Genomic DNA, 24979 nt, shown 5'->3' with positions numbered 1-24979 from the left:
AATCATTGGTGCCCGTATCATCAGATATGGGACCACAAGCAAAGTGAATGCTATGGGTTCGAAGCCATAGCCGTAAAGAAGGTGCAAAGAGGTCACATTGCTTACACCATCATGGAACAACACCCACAAGTCAGTGACCCCGTCCATGAGGATACTTCAGTGCAAGAATCTCTTGATGCCACTGATCCTATTGAACCCTCGACTTCCCAACCATGGAGGGTTTACCACTGGCGAAGCAGACTCAAGTCCTTAAAGCGAGAAGTAGTTCATCAGGCTAGGGCTGTTGACAAACATAGCAAGGTGAATCAAGCACTTCCTAAAGAAACCAGGAGGAGACGAGGGACAAGGGATGCTCGTCGGAAGAACAAGATTCCTCAACCGATAGTCGAGCAAGACTTTCTCAGTCCTCTTCCCCCATTGTCAACCTTATAGGACTTCATGCCCAACACAATTATTCTTCCTCCCTCGTCTCACCAAGAGGACACCCCTGAGCCATCTTCTACTCGAGGCACGTCTAATGAGGGTGTTGACATTAAAAGCACCCCCCACGGTCTGAGCAAGGGAAAGACCCAAAAGATCCCCCGCATACATTCAACTCTGGTGATGACGTAAAAGGCCGCCCAAATCCACCGATGAGGGAAATTACCTTAAAATTCCCTCACTTCTTCTTCTTCTCCCCCTTCCTCTTCTATGTCTCCTGCATGTACAACTCGAGAATGTCCAGACTTCGAGGCCCTTAACAGAGAACTCGAAGGAGCCAATATAAGTAAGACACACCGGAGGTGCCTGAGAAAGACGCTAGACTAGGTAGCTGGATTCCTAACAGTTACTGACGCCTTGGCGGCTCGAGCCAAGTCAAAGCCATCATCTTCTATTGGGAAGCACAAGAAGTCAAAGCCGAAGAAACCTCAGTGGCCTCCTGAGCCCGACTTTGACCAGAGACTGAGAGAATCAAGAGGGCAAAGCTTCTAGTCTCAGGAAGTCTTTCACATGGTGTAAATCTCAGAAGCATCACTCAGCACGGGGCAAATGAGCTTGAGATCGGGGAAAACGCTGGAACCTCCACCTCAAAAGCTAGGCATCTTAAAGTTTCCTAGTCCACCACTTCTTCCTCACCCATTCTCAAGCTCTCTAGACTCCTTCCTCGCCCAAATACCCCAGACAATCCACCCATCCTCCAATTTCTTGGGATGCCTCTAGTCCCATATACCCAACCACCTCCTAAGCCTTAACCTCAAATCGCCACTCCACTAAAACAAATCCCTATCACCCAGACCACCCAAACCAAGCTGGCTACACGACCAATCCAGCTAGCAGCCCAAAATAAACCTCCTCCACTTAAACCTGTTCCTCAACCTACTATAGCACCCAAACCAGTGGCAAGACCAAGAGCACAAAAGGCTGATAAGGAAAAGGTGAAATATGATGTGATAGGGAACTTGAGGAAGCTTCTAGCCCTAGTCAGCATCTATGATTCTCTCATGCTCTAAAGGGATTACCGTATGGCTCTGGTTCAGACTCTTTTCAATCAAGAGGTGTACGAGACCGAGGTGGAACCCATTGAGGTGGACCCAGCAATCTTGACTGAATGTATGGCGATCACCTTCTCAGAGGATGATCTGCAATTGGGAGAAAAATTTCACAATCGCCCTCTCATGAAGACGTTGAGGACATCGGGCGAACACTGGTGAACATGTTCAAAGAAGAGGAAAGACAAGGAAAAATTCTCCCTCTAACTCCCCTTCGTCCTAGCATGCCATTCACTAACCCTGAAGAAATGCCATCTTCACCTGAGATGAGGTTTCCCCCTCTGCTTCTAGTCCAGAGCCACTTTGCAAGAAGAGGAACCAGAGGTCACTCCTGAGATTGAGGAAGTTATGGGGACAGAACTCCCGACTCCAATGGTCACCTACACGTCGGACCATCAAAAAGTCTTGCATATCCCTATTGCACTCTTGAAAGTAGGATTGGTGCGCCAACCACCCTGGAAAGTACTCCAAACCCAAATTGCCATAAGCAAAGTGGATGCTCCTCATCCCACTACAGGATTAGTTCAGACTAGTAGTCAGCCACAAGTCCTGTGCTTCCCTGATTCTTTGGGAGGGGAGTAGTTGGAAAAAGACAACCTTCTCTCCCTCAAGAGCAGGATCCCTTGGCAGAGTTAAGAAATGAAGTTTGTAGTCTCCAGAGCCAATTGGAGGTTATGCACATTGCTTAAAAGCATCTAAAGGAGTTTGTGCCTGAGACCAAGAGCTACGATGAACTTGAAGTGAATGTGCCTTGAGCAAAAGCTAAAGCCCCTCCTGATTGGACTATTTATAGTGAGCAAGCTCATCAAATAATGAGGAAAATGAATTATGAGCCCCTGCCCAACCAAACGTTAAAAGGAGAAGAGGCAACCGATCTCCCATTTGAGGTCATTGAAGCCACAACAGCTTGTCGCAAGATGATGCAAGGCATAGGGTATTTTATCTTGTCCTCTTAAGACAATGAACATTTTGTAAGGCGGTCAAGCTCAAAAGAAGGGAATGAAGTGCAATGAAGCAAAAGAAGAATGAAATCATGCAGCAAAAGGAGCCAGAGGAGAAAAAGAGGCATTTCATTTATAAATTCAAAACTTTTACAAGTGTTGAAATATAACAAAGAAAGGACACTCTAAAAAACGATCAATGATCTTATTGATCTCATCTCTAGATGCTGCAGAAGAAGCCTCGACATGCTGAATACGCTCCTTCAGTTCAACCACCATTTGAGCCTCCTGTTCCACGGAGACGGTTTTCGACTCGATGGCGCGAATGAGCTTTGATAGGTCCTCAACCAAAGAGGTATCCAATGCCTTCCTCTGATTCATCTCCCTCTCAAGATCATCAAATTCGCTCCTCAGCCTTCGCATCTCCATGCTTATGGCTATCATCCTGTTAAAAAAGCTCTTCCTTCCATCTTGAGATCGAGTTGATGAGCAACCACAACAGGCTTCTTCTATGCGCAGGAATCTATTCCCTCATGACGACGTGTGATTGACGACTCCAAGGAAGCCGGCCTGCTTGTTTCTACCTCATGATGCAACCTTCCCAATCTCCAGCTCTCTAAATCATTTAAAGTAGCATCAAAAAGAGAGAGGACTTCTTGGGCGTTCCCCGAAATAGTGGTCGCAAGGGAGAACTCCCTGAGTTTGGCCAATGCCTCGCCCAGCTCAACAAGAGGCTACTTTTCTTAAGCTTTGAAGACCTGCATGGAGCATGTCCACAATCACGTCAAATACCCCGAGGAAAATAGGTAGGGACGGTACTGTTGGGTCGGCCACCACGAAAGGATCTTCGGTTTGAGGGCTGGGCTCGAAGGGATGATAACCATGTGAGTCACTGGCTCTGCTGGAGAAATCGCGAAGACCAAAGCCTTAGTCTTTTTGGATTCAAAGAGAGCTCTGTCTCAAGCTGCTCAATCCCCTCAGCATTAGTCTCCTCAGCGTTAACCTCCTCACCTTGACCTTCACCTGCTGAGGCCACCACTCCAGTCTCAGCTTGCTCCAAAGTAACCTCGTCCCCTTGTCTCTCACCCTCTGGCATGGCCTTGATAAGTTCTAGGCCAGCATCTCTTCCTTGTTCTTCACCTTTTTGAACTGTCACTTTAGCCTCGACAAGTTCACAGGCTACTTTCTCCCCGTGACCTTCAGCTTTAGCCGCAGCCTCTTCTACCTGGTCTGCATCACCCACAGCCAGAACCTCTGCTACAAAAAGCTCAACCCCCTCATCTTCATGACCTGTGCACTCTAGGGTAGCAGCCTCTTGATGTTCAAGTCCCTCACTAACCATAGGCCCCTCCTCTTGAAAGATGCTTGAGCCCTCACTATCCATGACCACAACCCCAGTCTTAGTCAGAGCAGCAACTTCCTGAGGGTAAGAGGCCCTATCAATGTCAGGTTCCTCGCCTTGAGTATTAACAGTGGGCCTTCAGCCCCAATAATCTCCATTGGAACTAGATCTGACTCAGGAATCACCCATGGTGTCACGATCCTTCCGCCGTCCCCTTTACCATGCTCACTGGAAGGCAGCCGAGAGCATGTCCATGAACCAGAGGTAACGAATGCCACTCAGGTCGGAGTGCGCTCATCGCTTTGATAAAATGGTACACAAAGCAAACCATGGCAAGGAATTAAAAACAAAGATTCAAAGAGGCAGAACAACATCCAGAAATAGAAATCTTATACACCAAAAATCCACAATGAAATTCTTCCACAACATTACAGCTCAGTTAAGGGCATCAGGGCTCAATAGTGCATGTGTTCCACAATAAACAATAACTAGGGCCAAATTGCCCACAAAACATACAATGGGGGAAGGTGTCTTCGTTAGCTTCAGATCTCAACTGTCAACTGCTTCTACTAAGTTATGTCTTCCAACTGTGACTCTTGCTCTACAGAGATGGTAAAATAATAGTAAGTAAGTCTAGATATTAAGCATCATTAATAAATCCATCACAGTATAATTATCAGATAAATCAGAAATCTCATCAATGCATCAATCACAGGCATCATTTCAGGTATCATAATTCTTATTCAATTAATACAATAATTATGATTCACATTCACAATGCAAATAACAGATATTCAAAAAACCTTTCCTTAATGAACACTATCATGGTACATATCAATCATGCACTTCGCATTATCACTCATTCATCTATAACCAAACCCATTCCACATTAGACGTTCTTGTCTCAAGAGGGTATACTCTTGCTTTATCATAGAGCACATTTTCATTCACAATAAACAAATGGTCAGGCCATGAAATACACCCAAAACATGTACCTCACTGGTATCAGTCACATAAGTAGGCCCTGCAATACTCTCAAAGTAGGCACCTCTCCATCTCAATTTAGGCCATGCAATACGCACAAAACATGCCAAAGAATGCTCATAACACTAATCACATCCGTCACATAATAGGCCTTGCAATACTCTCAAAGCAAGCACCCATTCATATCAATCTTGGTCATGTAATACATACAAAGCATGCCAAAGAATGCTCATAGCATCAGTCACTTCAGTCGCACTACCAATGGGTGACCCATTGCGTAGCGCTCAATACCTCAGTTTCATAACAGAACAGTACCTACTACTAAACGGCGACCTATAGCGTAGTGGTCGATATCACAACAGTATCCACTACCGGTGAGTGTCCCACCACATAGTGGCCAATATCAATATAAGCAGTGGCCATTCATCACAGTATCATAACAATATCCACTACTAGTGAGTGGAACAACTGTGACGTCCTCGTAGGAACAGAGCACTATTTTCAAATAGTGGAGAGTTTTAGTGTGGTTCAGAAGTTGATTACAAAATAGACCTTGCATAAAGCTTATATGAAGGTGAAAAGAACACATTTGAACAGATTTTGAGTGCAAACCCATTTTTTTCTACAACAGGCACAAATATGAAAATCTCCGTGTTATATAAAAGTGACGTACCCCCTTTCGTGGAGGCATAACTCCCAATCTAGGGAGAATCTCAAAATGATTAAAACTTGCAACTCTAATCTTACACACAGACCTTTAAAATGGTAGTGGTTTTAAGGTTTTTTGATGACATTCGATAGGCCAAATTCTTGACACAATGTGAGTGACAGTTGCTGGAATTTTCTACCACTATGAACAGTAGTATACCCTCACATTTTGGGGTATAACTCTCAATCTACAGGGATTTTTAGAAAGAGTTAAACATGAAACGTTTAGTACATTCACATATATTTCAAGTGGAAGTGATTTGGAAGAATTCGGACACCATTTGGTTAGTCAAAACTTGTGAATATAGATGTATCATCTGTGAAATCCAATGAAATCAGCTAACAATGACATATATCCACAATTTAATGCATAGATCAACATTTATGAAGAATTTGGACAGGGTTAAAACATAAACATCAAAATCGACACATGTATTTATCAAATTACGGTGATTTGAGAACATTTGGATATCATTTAATAGGTCAAACGTTTGGTACAAAAAGACTAACAGTCCACATTTTGAAGCATAATTTCTCATCTATGGGAAATTTCAAAATGATATAACGAGAAAAGTTGAAGTAGACAACCATATTATTCATTCAAAATCGTTTTAGGTCCATTTGGATGCCGTTTTGCGATCGAAAGGTCCGATGCAAGGACCGTCACAGTTCTGGAAATTCATCTTCTCAAGTTTAACCCACATTCAAGAACAATCAATATTGCATAAGCCAAAGCAACTCTTGATGTGAAACCAAGTACATAATAAATTATTCCAATAAGTGAACTACTTCACACATTTCCACCACAAATGAAATCATATACATGGCTCAATCAATCATGGGACCTGAGATTTCAAGCTCATCTCATACATGTCATCCTAACATTTTTCCCCAATTTTAAACACTTCACATAAATACCTAAAATTTAATGATGCATAATAGCTAGAATCACTTACCTAATGCTCACGGTGCTCTTAAACTCCACACACAGACCATTTCAACCTTCTTGGCAAGGCTCCCCAATGGCAGCAGCAAAGGATTCTCCCTTGGGCTCTAGAGAGAGAAAGTTGAGAAGAGAAGAAGGGAGATGAGAAAAATCACGAAGGGGTGAAGAAGAGTGGTGTTCAAGTACTCGTGGGTAGGTGGGGTTCACTGTTGCTGACAGGGTAGGTGAGGTCCACGTGGCTGGGGGGTGGTGTTGACAGTTTTACAAATTGACCAAACACAAACGGTGCTACGCTCTTTCCACGAACGGCGTCGCTCACTCATGGCAGTGGCACTCGCGACGATGCTCTCCCATTTCACAGACGGCCATGGGTCCTTATATACGTGCGATGATGCTCCAATCGGCGCTGGGTTCTTCCCTAACAGGCGCTAGGCTTCTTACACAGCCGACGCTACGCCTTCTTACACAGACGGTGCTCTGCCTTCTTACAGAGGCAGCGTTATGCCTTCTTACACAGCCGACACTATGCCTTCACTTCATGCAGACGACGCTAGGCCAATTCACGCACGGCGATGGCCTTTACATGGGAGGCAGTGTGCCTTCTTCCTTAGCGTCAGGCGTGTGTTTCCTTCTCTTATCTCTATTGCCGTGAGCGTCTCAAGTCCAAAAAATTCATGGTCCTTACATCATCCCCCCCTTAAAAGGGATTTTGTCCCCAGATATCCACTATTGTCTCATCCAACTGCCTATAGTCTTATCTTCAGCATTTCATAGTCTATGCTTCACATTTAACACATAGTGTCATGCACTAACCATTCAAATACCTAAGCAATTCAGGCACCCTATTAACCCAACCAGCCAACATTAACAAGTTGACACACACAAATCAAATCAAGCCATTCAACTCTAATCAATCTCAACTAGTTCAGCCACAACCAGCAGACTATTGGTATTAGTCTCTAAATAAGGTCCAGAAATACTCACAAAGCGGCACCTTACATGTATCAATAATACAATATGCTCAAAACATACACCATAGAGTCACAGTCACCGTATGGTCATGCAATATGCTCAAAGTATGTCAATCAATCACATATCATAGTATGGTCATGCAATACACTCAAAGCATGTCAATCAATCACATATTACAGTATGGTCAGGCAATATGCTCAAAGCATGCCAATCAATCACATATCACAGTGTGGTCATGCAATACGCTAAAAGCCTGCCAATCAATCACATATCACAGTATGGTCATGCAATATGCTCAAAGCATGCCAATCGATCATATATCACAATACGGTCATGCAATACGCTCAAAGCATGCCAATCAATCACATATCATAGTATGGTCATGCAATACGCTCAAAGCATGCCAATCAATCACATATCACAGTGTGGTCATGCAATCGCTCAAAGCATGTCAATCAATTACATATCATAGTATGGTCATGCAATACGCTCAAACCATGCCAATCAATCACGTGTCATAGTATGGTCATGCAATATGCTCAAACAATGCCAATCAATCACGTATCACAATATGGTCATGCAATACACTCAAAGTATGCCAATCAATCACATATCACAGTATTGTCATGCAATACGCTCAAAGCATGTTAATCAATCACATATCACAGTATGGTCATGCAATACATTCAAAGCATGTCAATCAATCACATATCACAGTATGGTCATGCAATACGCTCAAAGCATGCCAATCAATCATGGTCATGTAATACGCTCAAAGCATGCCAATCAATCACATATCATAGTTTGGTCATGCAATACACTCAAAGCATGCCAATCAATCACATATCATAGCACGGTCATGTAATACGCTCAAAGCATGCCAATCAATCACATATCATAGTATGGTCATGCAATACGCTCAAAGCATGCCAATCAATCACATATCACAGTATGGTCATGCAATATGCTCGAAGCATGCCAATCAATCACATATCATAGTCTGGTCATGCAATACACTCAAAGCATGCCAATCAATCACATATCATAGTACGGTCATGTAATACGCTCAAAGCATGCCAATCAATCACATATCATAGTATAGTCATGCAATACGCTCAAAGCATGCCAATCAATCACATATCATTGTATAGTCGCGCAATACACTCAAAGCATTCCAATCAATCACATATCACAGTATGGTCATGCAATACACTCAAAGCATGGCAATCAATCACATATCACAGTATGGTCATGCAATACGCTCAAAGCATGTCAATCAATCACATATCACATTATGGTCATGCAATACACTCTGAGCATTCCAATCAATCACATATCAAAGTATGGTCTTGCAATACACTCAAAGACTACCAATCAAACACATATCACAGTATTGTCATGTAATACGCTCAAAGCATGCCAATCAATCACATGGCCACGCTCTGCAATACGCTCAAAGCAAGCATCGCATCCGTATCAATCACAAAGTTAGGCCCTACAATACGCTCAAATTAAGCACCCTAGAAACCATGTCACACTCACTACATTCATATCAGGCTTTGTACATCACATTCCATTCATCAGACCATAGGCCAGATAGGTCATATCATACAGTACTTATCACTTCAATTACAAGGCACATATTAGCCCTCTACTAAAAGGGATAGGGCATACCCCTCAAGTAATGTCCCACACAATTATCTTATTAAAGGATCTCTACAGGATCCTTAATCAGTCACACACAATATAAACATAGTCAGACAATAAAACTTCAAATTCCATTGTATGTGCCAAAATATGGTGTTACAAAGACAGTGAGAGGAAATAAGGTGTAACAAAACTTTTTACATTTCATATTACAATAAAAAAACTTCTAGTTCTCCGATGTGGAGGCCTTAGCTCTTCCCCCTTCAAGTGTAAAGGCCCTACCCTAAGTCTTGGGTTTGGGTTCATTCTTCAATGTCGGGTAGTCTCTAATCAAGTGGCCCAACTTGTCGTAGTTATAACATGTCTTGGTCTTCAGCTAGCACTCAGAAGCCGCATAGCCCTGCTTCCTGCAAGAGTTACAATGTATGAGCTGGCTCTGCTTGACGACGCCGTAGGAGTTCTTTTGGGCCTTTCCATTCCTTCGCCTTTCCTTTTCTCATAGACCCCAGAGGGTGGAGGTCCTATCTTTCGCTTCTCTTTCCTCAATCGATAGTCATCACAGTCTTTTTCAACCTTCCTAGCCAGACCCACCAATTGAGAGAAGGCCTTAAGATTGGCCGACAAGACTCTCCCTCTTATATCAGGCTGCAACCCTCTCTCGGACTTACTTGCCTTCCTAGCCTCTGTGTTGATGATATGTGGCACATATCGAGATCACTCTGAAAATTTGGCCACATACTGATCAACGTTTAGATTCCCTTATTGTAACTCTATGAATTCAACCTCTTTTCTTACCTTTACTAATTCAAGGAAATATTTCTCATTGAAGGCCTCCAAAAATCCTTCCCAAGTAGGTACTATATCATTCTCTTCCCAAGCTTGCTGGACCGAAGGCCACCAATGTTCGGCGTCCCCTTCTAACATAAATGCACCTAGTCTCAACTTCTACTCATTAGAGCACTGTAGGACTATAAAGATCTTTTCCACTTGCATTAACCATCTCTCTGCATTCTCTACACTTCTCTGCCCTAAAAAAGTTGGGCGTGCCAGCCTCTTCAACCTCTCTATTAGGTTACTCTCATTCTGTTCTGGGGTAGGGATGGATAGGGCTGGCATCAACTCTTTCATTATTTGGGTCATGGCTCCCAGAGTCCTACAAAATTCGTCGAGACCTTCAGTGTCATAGTCATTGGTACTCTCATAGTAGCCACGAGCTCTCGGCATCTTCAACCTAGTCACAGGAACACCAAGTCGCTAGTCATCCTAAAACCACTCTAAAGACACTCCTAAAACTCCCAAAGCCAAGGAACCTATCCTGGCTGCTCTGATACCATATTGTCAAGACCCCACCCCGATCCCGTTTACCGTTCTTGCCGGAGGGTGGCCGAGAGCGGGTCCGTAAATCGAAGGTAGCGAATCTCACTCAGGTCAGAGTGCGCTCATCGCTTTGATAAGACGGTACACAAAGCAAACCATGGCAAGGAATTAAAAACAAAGATTCAAGGAGGCGGAAGAACATCCAGAAATAGAATTCTTATACACAAAAAATCCACTATAAAAATTTTTCCACAACGTTACAGCTCAATTTGGGGCATCAAGGCCCAATAGTACATGTGTTCCACAATAAACAATAACTAGGCCAAAATTGCCCACAAAACATACAATAAGGGAGGGTGTCTTCGTCAGCTCTGGATCTCAACCATCAACTGCTTCTACTAAGTCACGTCTTCCAACTGTGACTCTTCCTCTACAGAGATGGTAAAATAATAGAGTGAGCTTAACAACCCAGTAAGTAAGTCGAGATAATAAGCATCATTAATAAATCCATCACAGTATAATTATCAGAAAAATTAGGAATCTCATCAGTGCATCAATCACATGCATCAGTTTAGGTATCAGAATTCTCATTCGATTAATACAATAATTATGATTCACATTCACAATGCAAATAACAGATAACATAAGAAATAACATTTCAGAAAACCTTTCCTTAATGAACACCATCATGGTACATAACAATCATGCACTTCGCATTATCACTCATTCATCTATAACCAAACCCGTTTCACATTAGACGTTCTCATCTGAACAGAGTATACTCTTACTTTATCATATAACACATTTTCATTTCACAACAAACAGATGGTCAGGCCATGCAATACGCCCAAAACATGTACCTCACTAGCATCAGTCACATAAGTAGGCCTTTCAATACTCTCAAAGAAGGCACCTCTCCATCTCAATCTTGGCCATGCAATACGCACAAAGCATGCCAAAGAATGCTCATAACACTAATCATATCCGTCACATAATAGGCCCTGCAATACTCTCAAAGCAAGAACCCACTCATATCAATCTTGGTCATGCAATACATACAAAGCATGCCAAAGATTGCTCATAGAATCCATCACTTCAGTCGCACTACCAATCGGTGACCCATTGCATAACGCTCAATACCACACTATCATAACAGAATAGAACCCACTACCAATGGGCGACCCATCGCATAGTGGTCGATATAACAATAGTATCCACTATCGGTGAGTGTCCCACCACGTAGTTTCCAATATCAATATAAGCAGTGGCCATTCATCACAGTATCAACTACCAGTGAGTGTCCCACCGCGTAGTAGTTAATATCAATATAAGCAGTAGCCATTCATCACAGTATCATTCAGAAATAAACATCCAACAAGTACGTTATGCCACTAGCATGAGGCATCCATCATGAGAGAGCTATCTCATAGCATTTACACTTGTCAATTAACATTTATGACTCATAGTCTCATTCATGCAATATGTATTATAGGGATATCACAGAGCATGCGCATTTATCAAATGATCACTTATGGCACGATTGCATAGCATTATTCGTACAGTTCCATGGCAATAAATATGTAGCACTCATCACAGGAAGGCCATCCAATAACATTTAAATTCATCAGTTATCACTCTTTACACTTGTTACTTAAAAGCATCAGTGAATCATTCAGCAAGTGAATATAATTTCATTTCATCCACAACTGTGACAACCTCATAGGAACAGAGCACTATTTTCAAATAATGGAGAGTTTTAATGTGGTTCAGAAGTTGATTTCAAAATAGACTTGCATAAAGCTTATCTGAAGTGAAAAGAACACATTTGAAATGAGTTTTAGTGCAAAACCATTTGCTTCTACAATAGGCACAAATCTAAATATCTTCGTGTTATATAACAGTGACATACCCCCTTTCTTGGAGGCATAACTCCTAATCTAAGGAAAATCTCAAAATGATTAAAACAACAAACTCTAAGTTTTCACACAGACCTTTAAAATGGTGGTGTTTTGAAGGTGTTTTGAAGGAGTTTTGACGATATTTGATAGGTCAAAATCTTGGCATGATGTGAGTGACAATTGTTGGAATTTCCTGCAACTGTGAACTATAGTATACCCTCACATTTTGGGGTATAACTCTCAATCTACAGGGAGTTTCAAAAAGAGTTCAACATGAAACGTTTAGTACACACACGAATACTTTAAGTGACAGTCATTTGGAAGAATTCGGACTCTGTTTGGTTAGTCAAAATTGGTGACAATAGAGGTGTTAGCTGTGAAATCCAGTGAAATCTACTAACAGTGACATATATGCACAATTTAAAGCATAGCTCAACATTTATGAATAATTTGGACAGGGTTAAAACATAAACATCATAGTAGACACATGTATTTATCAAATGGAGGTTATTTGAAAACATTTGGATATCATTTGATAGGCCAAATGTTTGGTATAAAAAGAGTAACAGTCCAGGAATTTTCTAACAGTGACATACCCACACATTTTGAAGTGTAATTTCTAATCTATGGGAAATTTAAAGATGATATAAATAGAAACGTTGAAGTAGATAACCATATCATTCATTCAAAACCATTTTGGGTCCATTTGGATTCCGTTTGGCTATGGAATAGTCTGATGCAGAGACCATCACAGTTCTGGAAATTCATCTTCTCAAGTTTAACCCGCATTCAAGAACATTCAATATTGCATAAGCCAAAGCAAATCTTGATGCAAAACCAAGTTCATAATAAACTATTCCCATAAGTGAACTACTTCACACATTTCCACCACAAATGAAATCATATACAGGGCTCAATCGATCATGGCATCAAAGATTTCAACCTCATCACAATACATTCATACTCATACATGTCATCCTAACAATTTTCCCCCATTTTCAACACTTCACATAAAACCCTAAAATTTATTGATGCATAATAGCTCGAATCACTTACCTGATGCTCAAGGTGCTCCTAAACTCCACACACAGACCACTTCAACCCTTTTGGCAAGGCTCCCCAATGGCAGCAGCAAAGGGTTCTCCCTTGGGCTCTAGAGAGAGAAAGTTGGGAGAAGAAGAAGGGAGATGAGAAAAATGACGAAGGGGTGAAGAAGAGTGGTGTTCAAGTACTCGTGGGTAGGTGGGGTTCACTATTGCTGACAACGTAGGTGAGGCCCACGTGGCGGACATGCACAGCTCTAACAAGGGCGGCGTTGACAATTGTACAAGTTGACCAAACACACACGACACTACGCTCTTTCCACGAACGGAACTGCTCACTCGTGGCAGTGGCACTTGCGGCGATGCTCTCCCATTTCACTGCAAGTGCTGGGTCACAGATGACGATGGGTCCTTATACATGCAAAACGATGCTCCAATCGACGTTGGGTTCTTCCACAGCTGGCGCTAGGCTTCTTACACAGCCGGCTCTCTGCCTTCTTACACAGCCAGCGCTATGCCTTCTTTCACAGCTGGCGCTATGCCTTCACTTCATGCTAACGGCGCTAGGCCAATTCATGTGCAATGATGGCCTATACATGCATGGTAGTGTGCCTCCTTCCTTGGCATAGGGTGTGTGTTTCCTTCTCTTATCTCTATTGTTGTGAGCGTCTCAAGTCCAGAAAAGTCATGGTCCTTACACTTGGACTTAGAGGCATCACCTCAAGTTTCGACGTCACGTCTCGATCAGAAGTAATGGCAATAGGCTAAGAGGGGCAAGATTCATCTACCTTAGTTTCTGAAGAGGGAGAAAACAGTTCAAGAGAAGCAGAAGATGATGGAGAAAGGGCAGAGGGTGACTTGGAAGAGGTAGCAAACGATCCAAAGACAGAAGATGAAGAGCTACCTCCTTGACTAGAAGTTTTGTGCGCCTGTGTTTAGGAGTAGACCTAACAGTCCGAGCCAGTGCACGAGTGCCGGTAGGGGCAGAGCGCTTCCTTATCCTCCCTCCTACTGGAGAAGCAACAGCTGCCTCAGAACTCCCCTTTCGAGAAGTGCTTGCAGCAAGAGCATTGTGCAGGCCGCTCCCTATCAATGCATTCAGATCTTGAATCGGGCGCCCTTCATGACCAGGGACCTTTCAAACCTCCCTCCATTGAAAGATAGAGGTGAGGTTGTTAAAAAGTCTCCCCTTCTTCTCCATGGTAAGAAGCTACGGTGAGGAGTCGTTTGCTGCTATCCCTCGGGGTATCCCAAGAGCCTGCCAGTTCCAGTGGTAGCCCAAGTCAAAGACCTCGCCAAGAGGGGGAGTGCTGATGATCCTCCTATATCTGGACTCTTGGCGCCAGTTGCAGTTCTCCCCATTTCATGGGTGATCAACTTCCCAGTATCCCCGACTGGTAATCCTCCATCAGTATGCATAGGCCTCGATTGCCCGGACCCTTTTGCTAAAATGTGTTGCCACATATTGCTTACCTCTATCATCTCTAAACATGTGGACCATGCAGTGCGAATATGTTCTAGCTGCCACGATTCCAGAGGAGTCCCTAGCTCTTCCTTCTTCCTTGTTTTTACTCTGCCGTGGCATTTGTCGAAGAACACAGAGAAGGGGCAACCCTGATCTAGCTCGTGATGATGCGCAAAGCGTTGGGGGAAGTATCCTTCGAGTCTGACACTGTATGGGGTTCGATAGGCCAAAACCCCACCTCTGACGCTCAAGATAAACATGAGCTCCTTGATGGTTGTGGCTGCACCATCTGGCTCCTTGCTTAGTTCATCAAGAAAGGCGCGGTTAGTAAAGCCTCCAACTGGAAAAGCGACCCAACACATACTGGAGGAATCATTCCCAAACAAGTTTTATGCTTCCCCCGGGCTGTGAAAGATAGCCTTCTGCCTGGAAATCCTCATCAAGAAAGGGCACATTTTCTCCCCCGTGCCCGGATTTCTGACATAAGTGGCAGGGAAATATGCTCGTAGCCACCCATACCTGTAATGGATGGGGAATGGTATCTTAAAGTCCCCAGGGAAAGCTTCGCCCCCCACAAGGCCATTCCCCCTTCCTTGCCTTTGTAAGCTTTCCCCCTCGAGATGGCTCCCAGTCCATGGTAAATGTTGCACAGGACTGGTTGTGCAAGGGCATACTGGCAGCCCCTCACCATGTCGCAGGCCACATAGAGCGTGCCTGGATAGATAGTATCGGCTCCTCCAGGGAGCACAAACTTGCATAGAAACAAGGCCAGGTACGCAACCAAGAAGACACAGTAATCGCTGGTCTCAGATTGGTAAATTGGAGGTGTCCCCTTGACAACTTCTTTCCCCTTTCCCCTCAAAATAACTGGACCGGCTTCCTCGAGGTAATCCCCACAAAAGAATTTCAGCCATTCGGCAAAAGTCACAAGGCTGTTGCTGAAGACCAGCAGGCGGTTCTTATCCCCCTAGGCGAACACCACCAAAGATGACTGAGTTCTGAGGCACAAACTCGTCATACATTGCTCAGATCAGCGGAAGTCATCCAATGAACTGAAGATCTAGCAAGGAGATCGTTGCTTTACCATGACCAAGGAGCCATGTATTGCTCACATGACTCCATGTCTCTACCAATACCTTGATGGTATTCGAGCATCGATCATAATAGCTGCCTGAACACTGCACAACAGCTAATAGAGAGGCACGCTCAAGAATGCTTCTGTGTGACCCCAGCACCTTGATGGTCCAAGAAGAGTACCCTTTTAAATATTGCTGCTCCCCTTGTACTTGAAGGCCAACAGACGATCATATTAGCCCCTTGGTCTTCACCATCTATTTCCCCAATGTGGGCAAATTCTCTCCAAAGGCCACATTCATAGGCATGCAATGAAGGAAGGTCATTCCTTCTTCAATACTGATGTTACCATCATTGCCCTTCCTGACCTCAAAGCGAATTGAGTAGGTAACGAAAGTGACACTCAGGGGCCAATCTGGTTTGCATATTGGTTATGTCAACCAAATAGGCTCACCCATGAAAAGGGTCTCCCTAGTAAAATCATTTGTTTCAAGTTCTCCTCACTGCCATGTGCAAAATCACTAAGGCGTTGACTATCGTCGCGGGTGAAAAGGTACTGGCTAGCGCCAGCTGTGTTCTCAAAAGCTAGCACCGGCTATGCTCAGCACTGGCTATGTTCTCAAAGGCCTAGCACCGGCTGTGTTCCCAAAAGCTAACTCGGCTGTGTATAGCCCAATGCCCTCTGTGTTTAAAATCCCTCACACGTGCCACAAGATTGTGCACTTGTCACCTCGAATCTCGGGTGCACCGCTTGACAACTGTCAGCCGCGACATAGTCAGACGCGCATCTTCGCACACGTCAATGGTGACCATTACCTTCTCTGAGACCCGTCGTCTACCGTCAATGACTGTTTGCTGCCCTTTGACTCTCAATTTCTCACCGGGAAACTCCACTAAAAGATTGCGGCAGCTCCTTGTTGTAAATGGACCCCTTTTCCCCCTTCTCCAGTACTCCAGAACCACTGTCGAAACCTGCGCTGGCGTCGACAAGCTACCTGCTTCCCTCAACTCTGGCAACAATGACCTTCACGAAGGTTCCCTGTGGTCCCTTGTTGGTACTCTCTCCTCCCAACTGAAGCTTCCTCTTCCTTGTCGAAGTTATCACCGACAAACCCCTTTTCAATCCCCTGCGAGTGTTATGCTGAAGATCCTCACTACTCGCCGGACTCCTAGCAACTGCTTATAAGCTTTGTGTTCACACTGGAGTCCTCACCAGAAGCCTCTCTCTCTCAGTACTGAAACTCCTAAGCGTTATACCTTTGGTAAAGAGTGAAAAGGGGTTTACCCTTTTATATAGGTGATGTTTCTCCTAAACTGTGAATGTCAGCCAAGTACCTGACGGCCAGACGGCAATGGGCTGGACCCAGTCGTGCTCAGACCCGAGGCCTGAACAAAGTGTTACCGTTGCTCATGTAACACTGCGAGTCAAATGGACCAAGATCGAGTCGGGCCCAGGCTGGAGGCCCAAACTTAGACCAACACCACTCAAGTTGATTAAAACCTAGCACCGTCAGTGTTTGTCAAGTCCCAGCACCAGCTGTGTTATCAAAACCCAGTGTCGGCTGTGTTTGTCAAGTCCTAGTGCAAGCTGTGTTCTCAAAAGGCTAGCGCCGACTGTGTTTGTCAAGTCCAAGCGCCGGGTGTGTTCTTAAAGGCTAGCGTCGCGTATGTTATTGTCACTCATGGTAGCATCGTGTGTGATACCATCCCCATGTTAGCACCGCATGTGTTACTGCTGCCCTTGGTCACCGCCGCGTGTGTTACTGTTGTTCGTGCTAGTGTCGTTTGTGCCTTGTGTTTGGCCCTGTAACCACCGTGAGTGTTCTGCAAACATCCTCAGTAGGAGTTACACCTGTACTGCAGTCTTTCATTCCCAATGGAGTTATGTGTATGTAAAAAAAAAGAGTCATTCTTAACTCTGCAATCCCCAATGGGTCTGCTTCGCACGGCTATCTTATCCCCAAGGAGTTAGGTTACCTTCCATAAGCCTACTCTTCATAGAGTCTCATCTTTCACCCCAGGAAGTAACACTTGCCACCTAATCCCCAGTGAATTCCGCTTTCGTTCACCATCTCCACCAGCCCTCTGCTTGAGTATGGCCTTAACCATTTTATCCCTAGGGAGTCGGATTGTCATACATGCTTATATTCCCCATGGTGCTTTACTTATATGGTCCCACGCCATGGTCCAAACTATATGACCTTAAACTGGAGTGGAGGACCTTAAACCGCATGGTTCGTGCTGCATGACCTTAAACTGCACAACCATGATCCCTAAACTGCATGGTCCAACTAAACGACCTTAAACTATAGCAAAGGTCTAGTTGCACGACCTTAAACTGTATGGCCCATGCTACGTGACTTTAAACTGCATAGCCACGGTCCAAGCTATATGACTTTAAAACTATAGTGCACGTCCTAACCGCATGACGTTAAAAGGCTTAGCACCATGGTCTAGTTTGCACGACCTTAAACTGTATCGTCCTAGTTGCGTGACTGTAAAATGCATAACAATGGTCCAAACTATATGATCATAAACTGTAGCAGAGGTCTAGTTGTACGACCTTAAACTGTGTGGTCCATGCTGCACGACTTTAAACTGCACAGCCACGGTCCAAGCATATGACCTTAAACCATAGTGCATGTCCTGGTCGCATGACGTGAAACTGCTTTGCCCAAGTCCTGGAGGCATGACCTTAAACATGCCCCCATACACACGTACATGCCCTTTACATGCGTCTTCACGCATGCCTTCCCTAACTGATTTGTTCATGTGCGCGTACCACCATCATTAACTCCCCAGTAAATCCATCCTCTTTCATTATCATTCATCATTCCCTAGTGAGTCTCACCGGTGCTCAAATGGCGAGCCATCGCATCATCCATACCCGTCGTCAGCTAGTGGGTCACCAATTTCCACCTTCCACAACAACACCATCCATCTTTCACAAGCAGCCTTGTGCCATCTCCCTAAAGTGAGTAAAACCACCTCCATACTCATTCATGGCTCCACAAATTGCCACCCATTGTTTGAAAACATGTTTCAGCACCTTAGCCCCTAACGTGGAATAAAGAGGAAGCAGGTAAATAAAGCCTCAACATACATTGAAATTCTTGACAGTCTCAAAATTGCCCCATAATGGTTTAGAATCTTTCTAAGGACTTCAAAAGGCCACCTACCAGGTTGCGTCGCAATCTGACATATCTAAGGCAGTGTAGACAAAGAAAAAATTTCAGAAAAATCGACCTCTAACACCCTGAAACAGACCCCGTAACTAGAAATCTATTTTTGGTTCATCAAACAGCTGTGGGACCATCGCCATTAGATCTGGCATGGTCGAAAACCTCTATTGATCAAGTTTCGACTTAATCAGGCATTCTAGGACAAAGTTATGGGTAAAAGACCAAAAAGGAGTAGGCCGCACGCTATTCCAGTGTGAATTCCCTACACTAATCTCAATTAAAGGAGGCTGATGAGCGCAGTCCCAAGTAGCAACTTCAAAGGCCCGTATCTCACTCGTCTTGAGTCATATCGCTCTCAAATTTGGTGAACGTGTTCGTCTCATCAAGACGAACATTTTGATATATGGCATGACATGTAATGACACCCGAGCAGGGAGAAAAATTAGATAGAAGTTGATGATTTGTGAAAATAGCTGCAGAAAATTTAGCAGCAACACGCCTCACTTGAGCGACCAAATCATGACGCTCACGTACCGGAACGATGCGAAACCAATTGCATTATGTGCGTAAGGTTCGAGCCTATCTCTGACCCGAACGCCACGTATGATGAACGGTTGAATTTCACATACAGAGGTGTTGAACCTGCTGTAAATTATGACCACGGAATTTTCAGATTCCGGTAAAAAACTCAAGTCGATAAAATTTTCGTCTGGACACGAAATCGAGCCGAGTTTGTTGCCACGTGATTGTGACAACATGCTTAGTGTGATTCAGCATAGAAACTAAAGAAAAACATCAAGGAACGAGAACACTCTCGATTTGAAGTTTTTAAGATTTATCCAAATTTTGAGTCACATGATCGTGGCCTAAAAACACGATCTATGGCTCGAAGTTGGTATCAAATTGATCTCCATGCCAATCCCTACAAGAAAACAATCATCTTTCAGTCAACCGGACGCTGGAGCAACCCCGAATCATCCATGGAAGATCACACAAGTTCTAGGGCAGTAGCAGGGACTGTTTTAGAATTTCACACATTGTTGGGCAGGGGCAAAACAGTCCTTTTGCACCCAATTTTGAAATTTCCTTTAATTCAATGAAATTGTAATTATCATCAATTTAGGTAGTTTTTTGGCATACAACCATGTTTGGGCCCAATTCTATATAAATATGCTAACCTAATTATAAAGGAACCCTTTGTTCATTCTTGAGATTGATCAATAAAGTTTCAATTCTTGCTTAAGTTCGTAGGTATGTCTTGGACAAAGAGAGAGGAGAGAGAATAAAAGGGTTGGTACCTCTTGATAAGGTAACTTTATCTCTCCTCTTTTCTCTCTCATCTCTATCTCTATTTTTCTCTCTTCTTTTCTCTCTCATCTTTATTTCTCTCTCTTCTTTTATCTCATATCTATCTCTTTCTCTCTCCTCTTTTCTCTTTCGTTATTATCTCTTTCTTTCTCTTTTTTCTTCTCTCTTTTTTCTTCTCTCTTTTTGTCTCTCTCTCTTCTTTCTCTCTCTCTTTCCCTCTCCCTCCCTCATCTCTATCACTCTCTCTCTTTATCTTCTGATTTATCAATTTCTCTGTCCCTGCACTTCTCTCTTTTCTCCATTCACGAATGGCGGACCTGTCGTCTTGTTCAACGTCTTCCTACCTTTGAGACATGAACAGTGAGTCGGGTCATAGCCTGAGTGGCATGCCGGGCTTCTGTCATAATTTCATTTTCTCTTCAATCACAGCCTGTGGAAGCATATCGCCGCCTGTGTTCTCTCTCTTTTCTTTCTTCTGTCACAGCCAAAGTAAACCGATTGCCGCCTATGCATTTTCTCTCTCTTCCTTCTTTCACAATCAGTGGAAGCATATCGCCGCCTGTGTTTTCTCTCTCTTTCTTCTCTTCTATCACAGTCGACAGAAGCATATCGCCACCTGTGTTCTCTCTCCTTTTTCTTTAGTCACAGACGGTGGAAAGCAAACGCCGCTTGTGTTCTTTCTCTCTCTTTTTTCTTCTGCCACAGACGACGGAAGCCTATCGCCATTTGTGCTTTCCCTCTCTTTTCCTTCTGTCACAGCTAGCGGAAGCATATCGCCGCTTATGCTTTTTCTCTCTTTTCCTTTTTTCATAGTCAGCGGAAGCATATCGCCGCTTGTATTTTCTCTCTCTTTCTTCTCTTCTGTCACAGCCAGCGGAAGCATATCGTTGCCGGTGTTCTCCCTCCTTTTTCTTTTACCACAGACAGTAAAAACCTATCGCCGCCTATGCTTTCTCTCCTTTTCCTTCTGTCACAGATGGCGGGAGCCTATCGCTGTTTGTGCTTTCTCTCTCTTTTCCTTCTGTCATAGCCGACAAAAGCCTATCGCTACATGTGTTCTTTCTCTCTCCTCTTTCTTTTGTCACAGCCGACGGAAGCCTATCGCAGCCTATGTTATCCCTCTTCTCTTCTTTCTCTCACCTAGTCAAATTCTTCTAGTCGGTGTTACCGCCTAGTCAAATTCTTCTCATCCCAATCTTAATTCTCTTATTCTTCTCTTCTCCTTTTTGAATGTGCATGTTTGTGTATATTCACCAAAAGGCAAGGTGGGGTCCCTTGACCCACTTGTCTTGTAACATTTCTCATGTGTGTGTGATTACAAAAACAGGAGAATATAAGCCAAGGGAAGCGATTCCGAACCAGTTCTACTACTGGGGGGCCTTTCTTTGTGATCTAAGAGGGCGCCCACGCAAGCCATCCTAGGTAAGTCCCGAACCACCCACCTTAAATTCCTCTATCATCTGTTGGTACACCTGCCCTTGCTCCTGAGCGAGGTTCCCGAGAGAGAAATCTCAAAGTCTCGAGTTCCGTCGAAACCCAAGAAGCATGCCACACGATCATCCAAATCCGAAAGGCGAGATCGAGGCACCTAACCAACTTGGCGACTCCACTGGGGATGTACTACCCCGTCGTTTGGTCATTCTTATTTGGTTGGTGTTTCCTTTGTTTTTCTGTTTTCACACACCACATGGCTTCTGCGTTCTCTAACCCATTTATCCGGATCGAGGATTTTCTCATCCCCGTATTCGAGAGCATCCCCCAGGAACAAGTTCCTCGAATTTCATTTCGAACCTTCCTTTTGAGCAAAGACCCAATGTCTAGCTCCCAAGTCTTAACCTGAATAAGCATGAGGAGGGACTTAAAGGTCCCTAACTCCCCATCGCCTAGCTGTAGTGGAACCTCCACCAAGGCACCCTTCATCAGTAGCACATCTGCTGCTAGTCACAGCATGCAACCTGTCACCGGCAAGTCACTTGTGGTCGTATTGCCGAGGTATGCGGATAGGCTACTCAGTCCCTTGTTGCAAAAGGCAAAGAAGTTGCCATTGACTCAAAGGGTCACCGCAAGGCTACCCCCCACATTCCTGCACCACCACGAGTGTCTACCCTTAGAGGCTCGGCACATCGAGGTGGTGACCCTGGGGCCTCCACCTCTCGCTCACACCATAAGGCTCATGGGTCATCCACTAGAGCCACACCTTGGCGCAACTTTTATGTTACCTCGAGTCATTGTCTAGGATCAGGCCTCCCAAATCCAGGTCCTGCACACGTTGCGCAATTGCATCCCACCACTCGGGGCAACGCCATCTCTGTGTCAACCCGGGTACACAGAAGATGACCCCTCATCTTCCTACTCAGCACACACTAACACACCTTGTAAGGGGAAGGCTTCCACCTGTTCTCTTACAAACACCTGCTCACGGTTCTCGGCCTCCTAAGGCCAGTCCACCTGTTCGAGCCTGGGCTAACCCTCAAGTCACCCATCATCCTTCTTCAAGGGATGCACACACGTCACTGTCACAGACATCCCGTCTCCCCCTACTCAGGCGTCCTTATGACTCAACCCTGCTTTTGCTTGCTCCTCCATCTTTAGGCAAGCACCTCCAACCTTGGTACTCAAATACCTTCCTCAAGAGTACAATTTTGAACCAGCCCCGTCATCTCGATCATGTCTCTGGAGCCCATAAGCGAGCTCGACGCAAAGACCTCATGGGAGACCAAGTCCTTCATCCTCCCCGCCCTAGGATGACCCTGATTCCTGGCCCTCATCATTTGCCGCACCTGATGGAGACAGGTCTCTCTTGTGCAAGAACAGTTGAACAGCTGCAGTCTCGATCGTAGTTCTGGCGTGAGGTTCATCAAAATCTCAAAGCCAAATACGATAGGGGTCTACAAATTCTGACTAGGGAAGCAACCAAGATGGTCAGGGCAACCGGCTCTAATAACGCTCTCCATCTGAACCCCTTCTACCCTCTTCAGTTGACAAAGCCTGAAGAAGGAGGCCACGAACCCCGCAATGTGGTTAGTGTCATAAGAGATGACCCAGCCACTCAACTACCATGGTCCCAAGACCGTTGAGAACCAGTCCTCATGCGGCATACAAGACTCTAGTCCAGTCAGGGCATGCTGACCGATCTACTGCGTACGACCCGTCAAGTTCGCAAGCCCTCAACTATAGCTAACGATGAACTCCCTACGGAAACAATCAGCGTAATGGTTATAAATGAGCCTAGAGACTCTCAGGAAGAGCGCATGAATAAATTTGAAGACATGGTGCGCGGAATGATGGAGAAGATTGATCACATAGATGTTGCACGACAATCAGTTAATCATGAGGTCGATTCCTATCACTCAGATGATGCACCTCCAAGGCAGCCCCTTCCCTCTGCCTTACAGGACAATTCTGTCCCTCACCCCATCTCACAGGCAGATATTGATGCTATGGTCACCCATAGCTTAAAGAATCGATAGATCCCGGGTATACAAGGAGCAACGCTTTACCAAAAGTCGTATCCCTCTTACATCGATCATATTCTATTTCCCTCAGACTACAAGAAGGGAAGTTTCCTCTATTCAGTGGAACCACATCCTCCAACCAGCATATCACCCACTTCCAATCAGCGTGTCGAGAGACAACGGCTGATCAGAGACTCCTTCTCCATCAGTTTGTTGAAACCCTTGATGGCCCGGCTTTCGAGTGGTATGCTCGGCTTCCTCCAAACTGAGTCCATACGTGGGAGGAAATGGAGAAACTGCTCCACCAGTATTTCTATGAGGTCGAGAGAGAAGTTCAAGCCATCGAGCTCCTCACCTTGACCCAAGATCCCGATGAGCCAGTGGATCAATTCATATCAAGATGGCGAGATTTGACTGCTCACCATCCCAATCCCATGCCAAAGAAGGAAGCTGTTCAAACCTGTGTGCGAAACGTACGACCTGAGATTGCCCTACATGTTGAGGCCTCCAATCCGACCTCCATGTTAGAGCTAATCTCTACATCAGTCTGCATAGAAAGCCTGTCACGTCACCACGGTGGGTCACGACAACAGTCTGCAAGCTCAGGGAATAATCGTGGCAATGGTAGCTCTAGGACCAATACCCAGGGCAACCAACCAAAAGGAGTGATCAGCGCAACCATTATAGTCAGCAATCCAAAGAAGGCTCCCTCCCAAACTTTGGACCTCTCCAAAGGGGTAAACACAGCGAAAGCACCTCAGGCGGGCAAGCAACAACAATTGTACAACCGAGTACCCCCACCTGCAAACCTTAATCAAGATGATTATTGGACCAGGCATAAAAATAAGGTGTACCCCTTTGAAAAGGAATGGGTCCCTGCATTACTTCGACTGCTACTCGAACAGAACAGGATCGAGCATACAGAGACCAAGTTCCCAGATCAAACTGGACTCTATACTCAAGCGAATTATTGTGCCTACCATCGAAGGATCAACCACCCCACAGATGACTATAACATGCTGAAAGATATTATCGAAGCCCTAATCTAGAAGGGCCTGATAAAACTTGAAGAGCTAAAGAAGGCATTCGAGGCAATTGAAGCCTCCCATGCAGTAATAGTCCAAGAGGAAGACGTCTCCTTCGTGCCTTTTTTGCTATAATGCTTCAA

The sequence above is a fragment of the Amborella trichopoda genome, chromosome 12, assembly GCF_054954075.1.
Source record: "Amborella trichopoda isolate Santa Cruz 75 chromosome 12, AtrichopodaSantaCruz75HAP2 v2.0, whole genome shotgun sequence".
Lineage (NCBI taxonomy): Eukaryota > Viridiplantae > Streptophyta > Magnoliopsida > Amborellales > Amborellaceae > Amborella > Amborella trichopoda.
The sequence above is the reverse complement of the archived record's forward strand: the minus strand, read 5'-3'. Positions refer to the sequence as shown.